The sequence below is a fragment of the Protopterus annectens genome, chromosome 1.part1, assembly GCF_019279795.1.
Source record: "Protopterus annectens isolate FY-2018-M chromosome 1.part1, PAN1.0, whole genome shotgun sequence".
In the NCBI taxonomy this organism is placed as follows: Eukaryota; Metazoa; Chordata; order Ceratodontiformes; family Protopteridae; genus Protopterus; species Protopterus annectens.
Genome location: NC_056726.1, coordinates 348,160,988 through 348,173,802, shown reverse-complemented (window position 1 = coordinate 348,173,802; position 12,815 = coordinate 348,160,988).

The following is a 12,815-nucleotide window of genomic DNA, read 5'->3' as shown; positions in this document are numbered from 1 at the left end:
ATAGCCTGTATCCTTGGGTTGCTGAGGTGAGGGATGGGTTATAAAACTATAAAGATCATGATATAAAGAAAACTGATATACTGATATACTTTGTCTTACTTTTGCATAGGGGGATGACTGGATTAAGGCCCTTGGCTTGATCTAACAACAAGTTTTAAAAGGAAGAAAGTAAATAAGAAAATACTGAATGTAAGAAAAAGGTTTCCTTTAGTAAACAAACAGTCACAGTGCAACATGAGAAGCTTGTAGCTAACGGCAACTGAGTGTCTGGTTCTCACGTTTCTATGGAGACAAACTGGTAAGATGGCCATAAAACAGAATACTTATTGTCGATGTTTAAAAGCTGAAAGCATTCAAATAGTTTTCCACATCTTGATGAGGAATAAAAATAAGACAAAAACCGACAGCATTTTGTGTAAGTAGAAGCACAGGCTGTACCTTGTGTCTTAGCATGGATAACCTTAATTATAGATCAATTCAAGCCTGTGTAGCTGTCAATTTGGGATAATTGTTCCTACTGGGAGAGTTAAACTTCATTATTTGAACATGTACATAGTTTTGTGTGTTTGCATTAAGTTAATAGGTTATGGGTTGTTCTGGGAGGTGTTTGTTTTTTGTTTGAGGGTTTTTATTAAAACAAAAAGTCTTGTAAGATGTGACATAGGTTTAAATGGACATGACAAGAAACAACTGTATAAAAGATCAACCTGCCAAACCTTATTGCATGCATCATTAAAAAAGATGATATACGTAACAGGTGGAAATAATAACTTCTTATCATAAAGGCCGCCCTTTCCATATTATCTTTGAATGTGAATGGTCTTACATGTATATACAAAAAAGAAAGAGTAGTGAACTATATTAAGAAATTGAGAATGCAAATAGCTATGCAGGTGAACATTTAGAAAGAAGTCAGCATGTGAATTTGATAAAGAATGGATTTCAGGATGGCTATTCAGCAGAGTATCTAGGGCAAAGGAAAAGGGGGAATACTTATATTAATTGCTAGAGGGGCTCCAATTAGTGATAGAAGAGATAAAAAAGAAAATGGGGTAGATTTAATAGTAAGGGGCTACTGGCAAGGAACGAGGATTATACTGGCATGTATTTATATTCCACATAAACTGTTACAGCTTAAGAAAATTCTATGAGAAATAGTCAGGTTTCAGCAAGGAATATTATTTAGAGGTGAGGATTGGAATTTGATTTCCAACAGTGAGGATGTGTCTGGGGGCCTAGAAGGGATATACAACCAAAGAGGGTACATTTGGAAAAAATATAAAAATATTTGGTATGGAAGATGTGAATTCTGTAGTGCAAGCTTGAAGAGAATTTACATATTACTCCCCAAAGCACAAAAACTGTACTAGGCTAGACAGAAATTATATTTCACATTAACATGTGCATTTAATTGAAGGTTTTGATATGCATCTAGTAACTATTTCTGATCACATACCAATAATAACTAAATTAAAAATGCAGAAAAATGAAATAAAATGAGGCATTGGTGCTTCCCCACCTATCTGCTATACAGAGAGGAATTTAAGGAATGAGTAGTGGAAATTATACAGGAGTTATTAGGTAAGATAGAAATTTCTTAAGAAAATATATATAGTGAGTGGGATTTAAATGAAAGTAAAGCAAGTAAAAGTAAACTGATATGGTTAAAAAGTAACAACAATTATTTAGAGGGACTGACAAATGTTAAAGTATTGTGGAATAAGGAGAATCTCACAGAACAAGAAGAGGACATAGCTGTAGAAGAGAAAATAAGGGGCTACATAGATAATATGCATGAGTTTAAATTGATTGCTGTTAAGCAACTTTTTTATAACTCCAGAGCAGAAAAGCTTTTAGCACAATGTCTCAAGCAACATGAATTATAAAGGGCTGTTGCCAAGCTCAGAGAGCCTATAACAAGGAAAATAACCAGAAACCCTACACACTTATTACAAATATTTGGAAATTTTATGAAAATCAGTATAACGCATAGAAATGTAGAAATCAAGAAAAAGTGTAAATGGAAATATTTATATAAGAATTAAATATGCCAAATTTAGATGTAGATGAAGCTGAATTATTAACAGAATAGGAGGAGATGAGATAAATAAAATTGTGATGTCTACAGGAAAGTCTGCAGGAATAGATGGTATTCCTGTAGAAGACTAGAAGCTCAGAGGGAAAACAAGAGATAAAGATCTGGAAAGTTTTGTTTAACAGTATTTTAAAATGAGGAGAAACATCAACCATCCTGGAAGAAAGCTGTGGTGGCTGTAATACCTAAAGATGGTACAGAACAATCAGATCCAGCTTAATATAGTCCCATTTTGATTCTAAACCATGATTATAAAGTGTCTATAATGGCTAAAAGAATGGCAGAGGTATTGCCAAAATTGATAGATATGGATCAGTGTGGTTTTCTGGAGGGGAGCCAAACATTTGACAGCATTACTACAGCAATGATGATCCAGAGGGAAGCAGAATGTAAGAAAATACCACTGTAGTTTGTGGGTCTTGATGCAGAGAAAGCATTCTACAGAGTAAGCTGGGATCTTATGAGTAGGGCATTTGAAGCATTTTTATTCCCTAACACAACAATAAGGTTAAGTAGGAGAATATATGAGGGATCAGAGGTGAAAATTAAAATGTGGGGTTTCTCTCTGATAAGTTCTGTTTGAACAGACGAACCAGGCAAGAGTGTCCTCTTTCCCCTTTGTTATTTATGTTACATTTTTTTAACCACTGGCAAACAAAATAAGGGACTCAAAAATTCAAAGATATAATTGGTATGGTAAAAAAGAAAAGTTGGCTTTATTTACAGATTTTATTTTGTACCTGATAAAACCAGAAAAGGACATTTCAGTGTTGTGAAACATTCTAAGACAGTTTCAAGTCTTTTTGGGATACCAAATTGCTGAAGATAAATCAAAGGCAGGGTAACCACTTGAAATGTATGGACCTGCTAGCACAAGTCTGAAAATATGGAGACTGAATGGCCAAAAGAATTATCAAGTCCAAGATGCCATTTTTCAGAATATTCCCTTTTCTCCAAGGTATGGCAGTCTCAGAGTTGATACACACAAGCACACACACACACACACACACACACACACACACACACACACACACACACACACGCACGCACACATACATGCCCACACACACATATATATATATATATATATATATATATATATATATATAAAATTTGAGGGGGCTTGCTCTCCACATGAGGGGGGTACAGCGGGGGCTTGCAGCCCCCCCTCACAAAAAGAAGTTTAAAGGAGAAGAGCATTTTTTTTTAAATTAGCTCATCTCCTGTGTTTTCAGTCTTTTTCAGTTTGTCTATGTACCCACACACAAATTGGTTCAGCAATACCCATGTTTATGGGGACATCAAAAAAGTAAGTGCTTAGCACTATGGGTTAAAAAGGATTGTGTTATGGCAGCTAAGGATACATGGGACAAGACTAAACAGAAGATATACAAAAACTGAGAAACTGGAAGTTCCATTTTATGGATATGGATAGCAAGATACAAGCAGTGAAAATGTTTTTAGTCTCTTTAGTTTTACACATAGGTCAGGCATATTTTTATCAACTGGAGGAGAGGTTTTGAAAAGCAATTAATAAAGAGTTGAAGTATTTTATCTGGAAGGGAAAAGGGAAAAAGTCAAATGGGATACATTGATCCTTCCAATAGAACAAGGTGGTTTGGGATTACCTGATTTGAAGGGATGTTTCAGAGCTACACAGTTAAGGTTTCTATACATAGCACAAGCAGAAAGCTATAATTCAAAGTAGAAAGGGTTGATGATGAAACAGCAGGAAGATCAAGAAACAAGGACAGACTGGGATTTTGTATGTAGATACTTAATGTGAATAACAATAATCATACAGAATATTACATTCATAAAGTATCAAAATGTATTCAAAGAACTAAGCCAACATGGGTATTGAGAAAGACAATTCTGCTGATAGAGATGACTGCAGTTAGAGGTACTGAAAATAAGCAAGAGACTATGGAAATTACTTGAGAAAACTGGCAAAGGAACCAAGGTGCTGAAAGCAAATACTTAAAGAGGGGAAGGTAATAAAAAGGGAAGAAGACAAGAATACATTTGGACTGCAGGCTGGAGACTGCCTTCCTTATCAAGGACTGATATCAAAGTATAGGCAAAGAGAAAGAAATAGGGGGATCCTAAGTGAAAGACCAGCACTGGTAAAGTTTTTAGTTGAATCTAGAACAATAGCTGTTTTTTTAAAAATGTATTATTACTAGGAAATATGAATACTGCATAACAACTATAGGAATCAATTGGAGGAGGTTAGAAATGATTGGTAGGAGAGATTGGATAAGCAATTCACAAGGAAACATTGACATGACATAGGTATGGTTCCCAAATATGAAACAAAGTCTAGAAGATTTAGGATTTTTGCTTGGAAGTGTTTGCATAAGCATTTTATACCCTAAGCAGACTCCAAAGAAGTTTTCCTCAGGTAGACTGCAAATGTTGGAGGACTGATGGGGGAGAAATAGAAAACTGGGTGCATATTTTTTCGGAGTTGTGAAGATTGGGGAAAGATGGGCGAAGGCTGCCAGCCTAGTCAAATAGAATTTGATACATAATTCTATCATTTGTATAAATAAACGTAAAATACAGGCTTGTGTTCTTAAATGAAAGAAAACATTGTAAAATGTGCACTTCAAGATTGTTGCAACATTGCCATCTACTGTAAGGAAAATCAAGCCAAGCATTTCTAATGTTCTTTGAAATTACAATTATCTAAAAAGTGGTGCCGAAGCATCTGGCTGAACACATTCTTTCTATTGTCTTAACTTAAGGAATAATTGTTAGAGTATACATGTGAAATATCTTTTATTGTTGTAGCTTCCTGAGCAGGTGTTAGCTTGCTAAATAATGCAGTTTGTTTACCTATGAACTCCAGACTAAGTGTCAAAATTATGTAATGTGAATACTGGGAAAGCCTAAGTGTCAAAATAATGTAATTTGGGAGGGCCTTAGCAGAGCTGTTTGTTAGTGTTTTAAAAACTATTGTCCAGTGAGAGACTAGACGCATTTGTCTTGGACCATCAACCCAGCACTGCTTATGCTCTATATGTCTGTAAGTAGGATTATAGTACTGTGTTTTCTCTTAAGAATAGCTAAAGATTAGAAAGTTAGATTAAGTGTTTTTCTTTGACATCAGACCTGTCCTACTGTATTATTTTAAGTTTCTGTATGATCTCTGAACTCTTGGATATCTCTGTGGTGTAGTAGTATTGTCTTGTATTTTAATTATTTATTATTAAATATTTTAAAAGCCTTTACCTGTGGCTTATTTGTGTAGAGAAGTAGACTCTAGAGTACATTGCATATTAATAGAGGTTATCGTAATAAGCCACTGTAATAAGCCTTAAGACTGAATAGTCACATTACCAATTGGATAATAATATTGCAGAGTAATAATTGGACACCCTTTCAAGGGCCTTTGGCTAGCTGATAATATTAGCTGGTGGTGGCAGGAATTACTACCATATAGTCTGGGTAAAGGGGCACAGCCGGAGAATCTGTGTCAGCCTTTCCCAGGAGTGTCTGTGAAGTTGTATAAATACTTATCTCAAAGTGTGTGCGTGGTGTGTCAGCTACCTGGGCAGGGACACGAAGCACTGGTTGCACAGAGAGGGTACTGGAGGTTAACCTGCCAGCTAGGCTGAGATCTGGACCCTATAGCTGTGCCAGTGGGGAGTTTTATTGGAGACCTGGAGAGCAAGGGAGCAACCAGCCCCAGACCGACTGTGATCTCCGAGTGCACTTAAGGGAAATTGTACTTTACTGTGTGTATTAGTTATCCTTTCCTCTTCTATGAGACGACCTCCCCTGGTGTTAGTGGTGAGGATTGAGGCTCCTTCATTGCTGGGCCAGGGCACAGCCATCACAGGAGTGTAATTAGTTGGCAGACTTTAAAAATTCACTGTAGACTACTCTAACAGAAATACTGGGTGAGCAAATTGGTGTTACTAAGGAAATTATTTTTTGAGCTCTGATACAAGATCTGAGTTGCCTAGACATAGTAAGACCTTGCTGAGTTTAATCATGGTGGCTGCCAAAAAAGCAATTACTAGAAAATGAAAATCAAAGTGTAAACCAACTGCACTAGAAGGAGTGAATATAGAAAAAGAGATAAAACAACTGGAAGTGGGATCTTTAGAAAAGGGTAGCAGCAGATTACATAGAATAAAATGGGAAGTGTGGGAACAATACATGCAGAATAATGTTTTGGAGGAGGAATGAGGTTTAATGGAAGGCATGAATTGAATCAGCTATGTAATGTTCAATTGACAATGACTGTATAGAAGATCATAAAACTACAAAAACAAAAAACATGGATCTCAAATGCCAAAATAGTAAGCAATTTTAATGGCAAGCGAATATACAATAAGTAAACCTTTTGGGATACTTTCCTTCCCCAGTGCTTTAACGCAATGAATGCAATTCATCATTTAAATTCATCACATGATTCAAGGAACCAATAAATACAAAAGTTCATTCACTGTCATAATTATATATATATATATATATATATATATATATATATAGTAAAGGAGGATAGGATGAGAATGAGAAAAATACCCCCAGCCATGATTTATATCTGTGTATATATCTCTATATTATTCCCTAAAAAAGTATCAATGGACCCTCTACAAAGCAAATGCTAAGTGAAGTGTTTAGAGCGGCAGTCACACATAAAACAAGGCATTATACTGAGATAAGCAGCTATGTTTTTATTTTGTTTCTTATTTTTCCTTTTTATGGTATTCAGTAAGCAAAATATATATCTGCCCAGTAAAACTGAAATAAGAAAATCAAAATAAAATAAGATAATGTAACTTTCACAGCCATTTGAGACTTTAAACCCAAACAGCACAAAATGATACACAATTTCAGAATACCTTTTTCCAAATCAGCAAAGCACAGCAGAAATAATACAAAATTTCAGTGTTATCATTTAGTAATTGCAATACCCTCTGAATTTGTTGAAAGTTTTGTGCAAAGCAGCAGCCATGACATCCCATACTTAAACCACTGTATCCATATAACAACTGAAACATTTCACGCCTGAGCTATTAAATTCAAACTGACTTGTTTAGTACAAGACAATGCTCCTTTCTAAAACTAGGAACACCAGTGGGCTTTTTAAATCTGTTGTATTTTATTTTTTACATAGTGGCAATGTCAAACATAGAGCATTCTAGACTGCTAGCTCAAAACACATTCTTTAGTCATCCGCAAAGATCCATAAACAAAATTTTAGTACCTTATTGGGAATACTACTAGATACTGCCTTATGTTAATGAGATTGTTCACAGGCCAGAATGGATAAAAGTACAAAATCTGTCTTGCAGAGAGAACAAACAGCTCAGTTTTCAAAATGGTGGTTAGCCTGATGGTGTCTATAAAAATCCACCAGTAGCCTTTAATAAATGGGTTTAGTGCTTTTGTCCAATAGGTGAATGGGACTTCTTCAGAACGTAAAACTTCATTCTTCCATTATGCTGTTTAGCTGTTTAGTCCAATTTAAGGTTTCAAGGAGCTGGAGCTCTCCTGACAAGTTGCTGTTTCAGAGACAGAGCAATGAATTCTGGATAGAGCTGGCAGGAGAGCTCCAGGACCTGGTGACCTTTAACTGGACTAAGCAGCTAAACAGCTTCATATCTCTGTGTTATACAACTATTCAGTATTTTGATACTATGGGGTGTCTGACCTTAATCAATGTCTTACCTAGGGCCAGTAGTTGTGATCATACCTCACCATGGATAGTCTGTCAACCAACACACAGAAAAATATGGAATCATATATTCAGAGTTAAACTGCCAGGCACATACAATAGTGGGAAGACATTTGTAATTTAGTTCACCCCTCTTACATATTCTTATTCCACCTCCAGCAATTTTAGGTACACTTCACTGTCTGCTAAGTGTGTACCCTTCCTTACCCATGGCTCAGGTATTATGCCCTGATGCTGATACAGTGCTGTTGGTGTGGCAGTTAACAAGTCAAGACCAGCATCACTAGGGGTCAGAGCAACAAATTTAAAATGATTCTGATCCTTTTCCTCAACAGTGGTAAGGAACTCCAAACAGAAACTATATCTAAAAAGGGCAGACAAATCCATAACCTGGCAACATCAAAAAATACAAGCAAGGAAAGGCTTCAGAGTCAGGGAAGACTACTGTAACAGTCATCTGTTAGAGCATCTACTGTTATCTCAAGTTATATTACACATATGTACTATGTTCAAACACAGGCGACTGTTACAGTAGCCAGAGCTATATGGGTAGATTACCATAGCTTAGAGAGAACAGGGAAAAAACGGGAGGAGGCCAATAAGTGAACACTCCCGGAGATGCTGGAGAATGATCCTAGCAAAGCTAGTTCTAGACCTAGATAAGCAGTCCAGTTTGTAGTGCTTTGTAAAAGTATGTACAGAGCACCATGTTGCTACCTCTAGAATACTTCTAGAGCCTGCCCTTTTCCAGAAAACTACTAAAGAATCCAAAACCCTTGTGGAAGAGGCTGCAACCCTGCCTGGAAGGGACTTATTACAGTGAGGATAACAAAAGGCAATAGCATGAGATAACCACCTGCAAATGGCATGTTTTGAAGCTGGCTATTCTCTGCTCTTGCCTTCATAGGTGGCAGGCAGCTAATCAGCTTGCCTGAAGGTCTGAGTTTTGTCTAGGTAGTATCTGAGATGTCTGTGGATATCTAGAGTGTGTAGGATCCTTTCTCCCTTGTTCATTGGTTCAGGGAAGAAAACGTGGAGATTAGCATTCTAACGTACAGTAAACTCCGAGATCACTTTAGTCATAAAGTTAGGACTTGTTCTCAAAGAAACCTTGTCTCTGTGGAAAACAAGGTAGGGCTGACTCACCATAAGATCTTGTAACTCAGATACTTGCCTATCAGATGTCAGTGCAATGAGTAAAACAGTCTTCCAAGTTAAGAACTTCAATTCAGTCTCATGAACTGCTTCAGACGGAAACAGAGTAAACTTCTCAGGCACTAATTTCAGATCCCAAGGAGGAGCCACCTGTTTCCTAGGTGGATGAGCATATAACAACCCTTTCAAAACCTTTTTATACAATGTCAGTACCTGCTACTACTGTAAGAACTGTCTTCTAGAAGCATTATTATACAAGATTATTGGTCTTGTCTCCCACTTGACCAAATTATTCTGTTCTAGTCTTTTTACTGTTATGAATGTCTGTTAGCATTTATAGCTTTATTGTATTATACAATTTTCTTCCTACTAACAAAATAGTTTACTAACAATGGAGCTTTTCTCCCCGGGCCTCTGCTGAAAAAGGGTTTTATGCCCAGTCGGACTATCCCGGTAAACAAATATAAAATAAATAATTAATACATTTTTAAACTGAGCATTATTCAAAGGGGGGAATCCAAGGAGAGTCACAGGTACACAAAAAAAATTGGACAGTAACACACATAAATAATGAAGAACCAGAGGCAACCTGGTCTGAAGAGAATCATGTCTCCTTAACTGGCACCACAACAACTAGCGAATATTTTCCCCTTGCACATATATGATTTTCTAGTAGTAGGTTTTCTAGCTTCTTTTAGTACCTTCTACATGTCTTCAGAAAAAAAAAGGTGTTTCAACTGTATCAAAATGTTATCATCCAGGCAGTTAGCTGAATAGTTTCTGGACTGGAGTGTATCAAAATCATCCTGTCTTGTAAGAGTACATCCAGTCTGTAGGAAAGCTTGTAGTAACTGCCTTTGGCCAAATTGAAAAGAAGGGAGAAACCCTGTTGCCTTGGGTCAAAAGGGAATCACCACCACAATTTTAGGAAGAACCTTGGATATCAGTGGAAAGGGTGGAAAAGCATACAGGAACATTCCCTTCCATGGGAATGAGAAAGCATCTGATCTGTCTTCCAGGCCCAGAATTTCTGTAACATTCTGTTCTCAGTGGAAGTAAACATATCTACCTGAAGTTCTTACCACATTTGTATAGATTCTTGGAAGACTCCAGGATGAAGTTTGCATTCATGAGGGTCTGCCCTGGTCATGCTGAGCTTGTCCGCAACAAGGTTTTGCTCTAGGAGAATATATGAAGTCTAAAGAATCAAATTGAGATGAGTTGTCACCTGTAATAACAAGTCTGCAAAGGGACTGATCTCTAGTAGCTCGCCCCCCCCTCCCCGGTTTGTTGATGTACCACATGACTGTGTACAACTGCAGAGGCCATGGGGACCAGAAATGATTTAAAGCCTTCAAAGTATTGATAACTGCCAACATCTGTGCTTCTGTCTGCCTACAGGATTCCACAGAGTTAGTACTGTTACCCCTATTGAAACCCTCCCACACCAGGTCTGAAGCGTCTGTGATGACTGACCGGAAGGGAATTGGAAGGGAGAATGGAAATCCTGGATGTCAAGCTATCTGGATCACTTAGCATCCAATCTCCCTCTTTACAAATCCACAACCAGGAATCTGAAGGGACAAAGGAAGTAGATGCCGAGTGCAGACTGATCTGAGGTACCATTATATTTTCCTCAAGTGTAGTCTGGTCAGGGGATGCATGAGAATGCCTGATGCCATGTACCCCAAAATCCTGAGAAACTCCTTTGCAGATGCATGATTTTGACTGGAGAAACTCAGGAAGAACTTTTGAAATATGTCTCCTTTGTCTGGAAGATGAAAGGCTCTACCCAAAGCAGAGTCCAGCAAACATCAAGAAAATCATTTTGTGAGAAGGAATAATAGAAGGCCACTAAAAGTTTATTTGAAAACCTAGATTGAGTAGAAGTTCCTGAAGAGTTGCTTAACCTTTTGACAACTGAAAAAAGAGTATTCAAATATAAGACAAATGTCCAAATATTTAAAAAATGTGGATGCCTTGAAGTCTGCACTAAGCCAATGCCTGGAGATAGGCAGTTTGTGAATACCATTGATGCTGTGGAAAGTCCAAACAGTAAAAATTGATAGTGTAAGTCACATACAGTAAATTTTACAAAAATGCATATAATGCCCTGCAGGGGGGGGGGTGTAATGGTCAGTGTCCTTTAGGCCTATCTTTTCTGTGAAACCTAGAGTAGGAATCAAAGATACAAAAGAGTGAAGACATTTTAGAATGTTAATAAAAAGGCTTAGAAAAGAAAGTTCCAGTAAAGGCCTCCAGATCCGTCTGTTTTGGGAATAAGAAATATTCTTAAATAAAAACATTTGCCTATGAGATTGAGGGGGCACAGGCTCTACGACTCCCTGAGAAATAATGAGATCAGGATGGGAGGAAATAGATGGATCTGGTTCCCTGGACAAGAGGTAATCCCTTAGAAAGGGGGAAGGGATTCCCATTGCCAAGTGTATCGCTGCTGGATTACCTTCAGAACCCAGCTGTCTGATTCAGTCTGATGTGACAAGGGGAGGTGAAGTCTCAGAGGCATGGAAAGTTTCTTAGGTTAGGAGAGTAAAGCACCTGAACAAACATAATCATGTTGACTGAGTGGACTTCCCTTGATTATTAAAAGTTTTTGCTTTATTTTTAGAGCCTCCTTTCCATTGCTTTTTTAAAACCCTGTTTGCCGGTTCCTTACTACTTAAACTGCTCATTGAAACAGGAAGAATTAGTATTTGTTCTAAAAAAAAAGGTTTAAAAAATCTACAGCACTAACTGAATCATTTTTTCCCCTTTCATCATACCTTTTAAATACCTCAGCTGCAAAATGGCAAACAGAATCACTTTATCTAAAGAATTATAAATCTCACATTTAACATCATCAGGAAAATTATGAGAATAAAGTCAAGGAAATCTCGTCAAACGTAATCGAGAAGCTGCAGGTCTAGAGGAAGAATCAGCAAATCATAACCACATTTTAAAATATGCTTAGTATCCTGACGAAACAGCTATCAAAAAAGCATAAACAAATTGTTTAACCTCAGAAGAAGGAATGTTAGCCATTAGCGTCTGCATGTTTTGAAAGGATAACAATAAAAACTGTAGCATATGATCTTTACAGATACAAATTCTGAAAGTTAAAGTACAATAATGGATTTTCCTCCTCATTTTATCCATTGCTTTCCCATCCTTGTCAAGAGAATGGGGTTAGCAGTTATAACCTGTTTCACAACATCAGATTTGGACGGAGACATAACTGCTGGATCTGCTTTAGGATTAAAAAACAGATACATGTGCGTATGGGGTACCCTGAATAACTTGTCAGACTTCCTGAGGGCAGGAAGCTAGACATCTGGTAAGGCAGAAGCAGTGAGAAAAGCATTTTCTAAGGCAGGCAAGACAGGAGGGATAAGCACAGCTTTTGGCATCTCTTGTTGTGTCTTTTGGCTTTTCCCGGTTAGGGGTCGCCACAGCAGAACTCCGGTCTGCTAATGATTGGCAGTAGATTTTTACGTGCTGGCTTGCCGGGCCTAACGCACAACCTTAAATGAAGGAACGCCCATTCACGCATGTCACCACACAGAAGATGCTCTAACTGAGAATCGAACGGGCAACGTCTAACTGTGAGGTGACAACGCTACCGCAGCACCACCACCGCAGCAGCTTTTGGCACCTCTAACTGTAATAAATCATAATACATTTTTGTTCTTCATGAACTTCATTCTGGTCCTACTGAAAAACCTATTTCATCTTAGATAAAATATTAGGAAAAAGAAATCTCTTCAGCAGGAACATCTGATGAGAATTACGTTATTTGTTTTCTGGGGAAGAGCACTAATCGCCATGGATCTTTTTCAGACTCAGACCAGGAGCAGTGGTTGGTTAAATGAC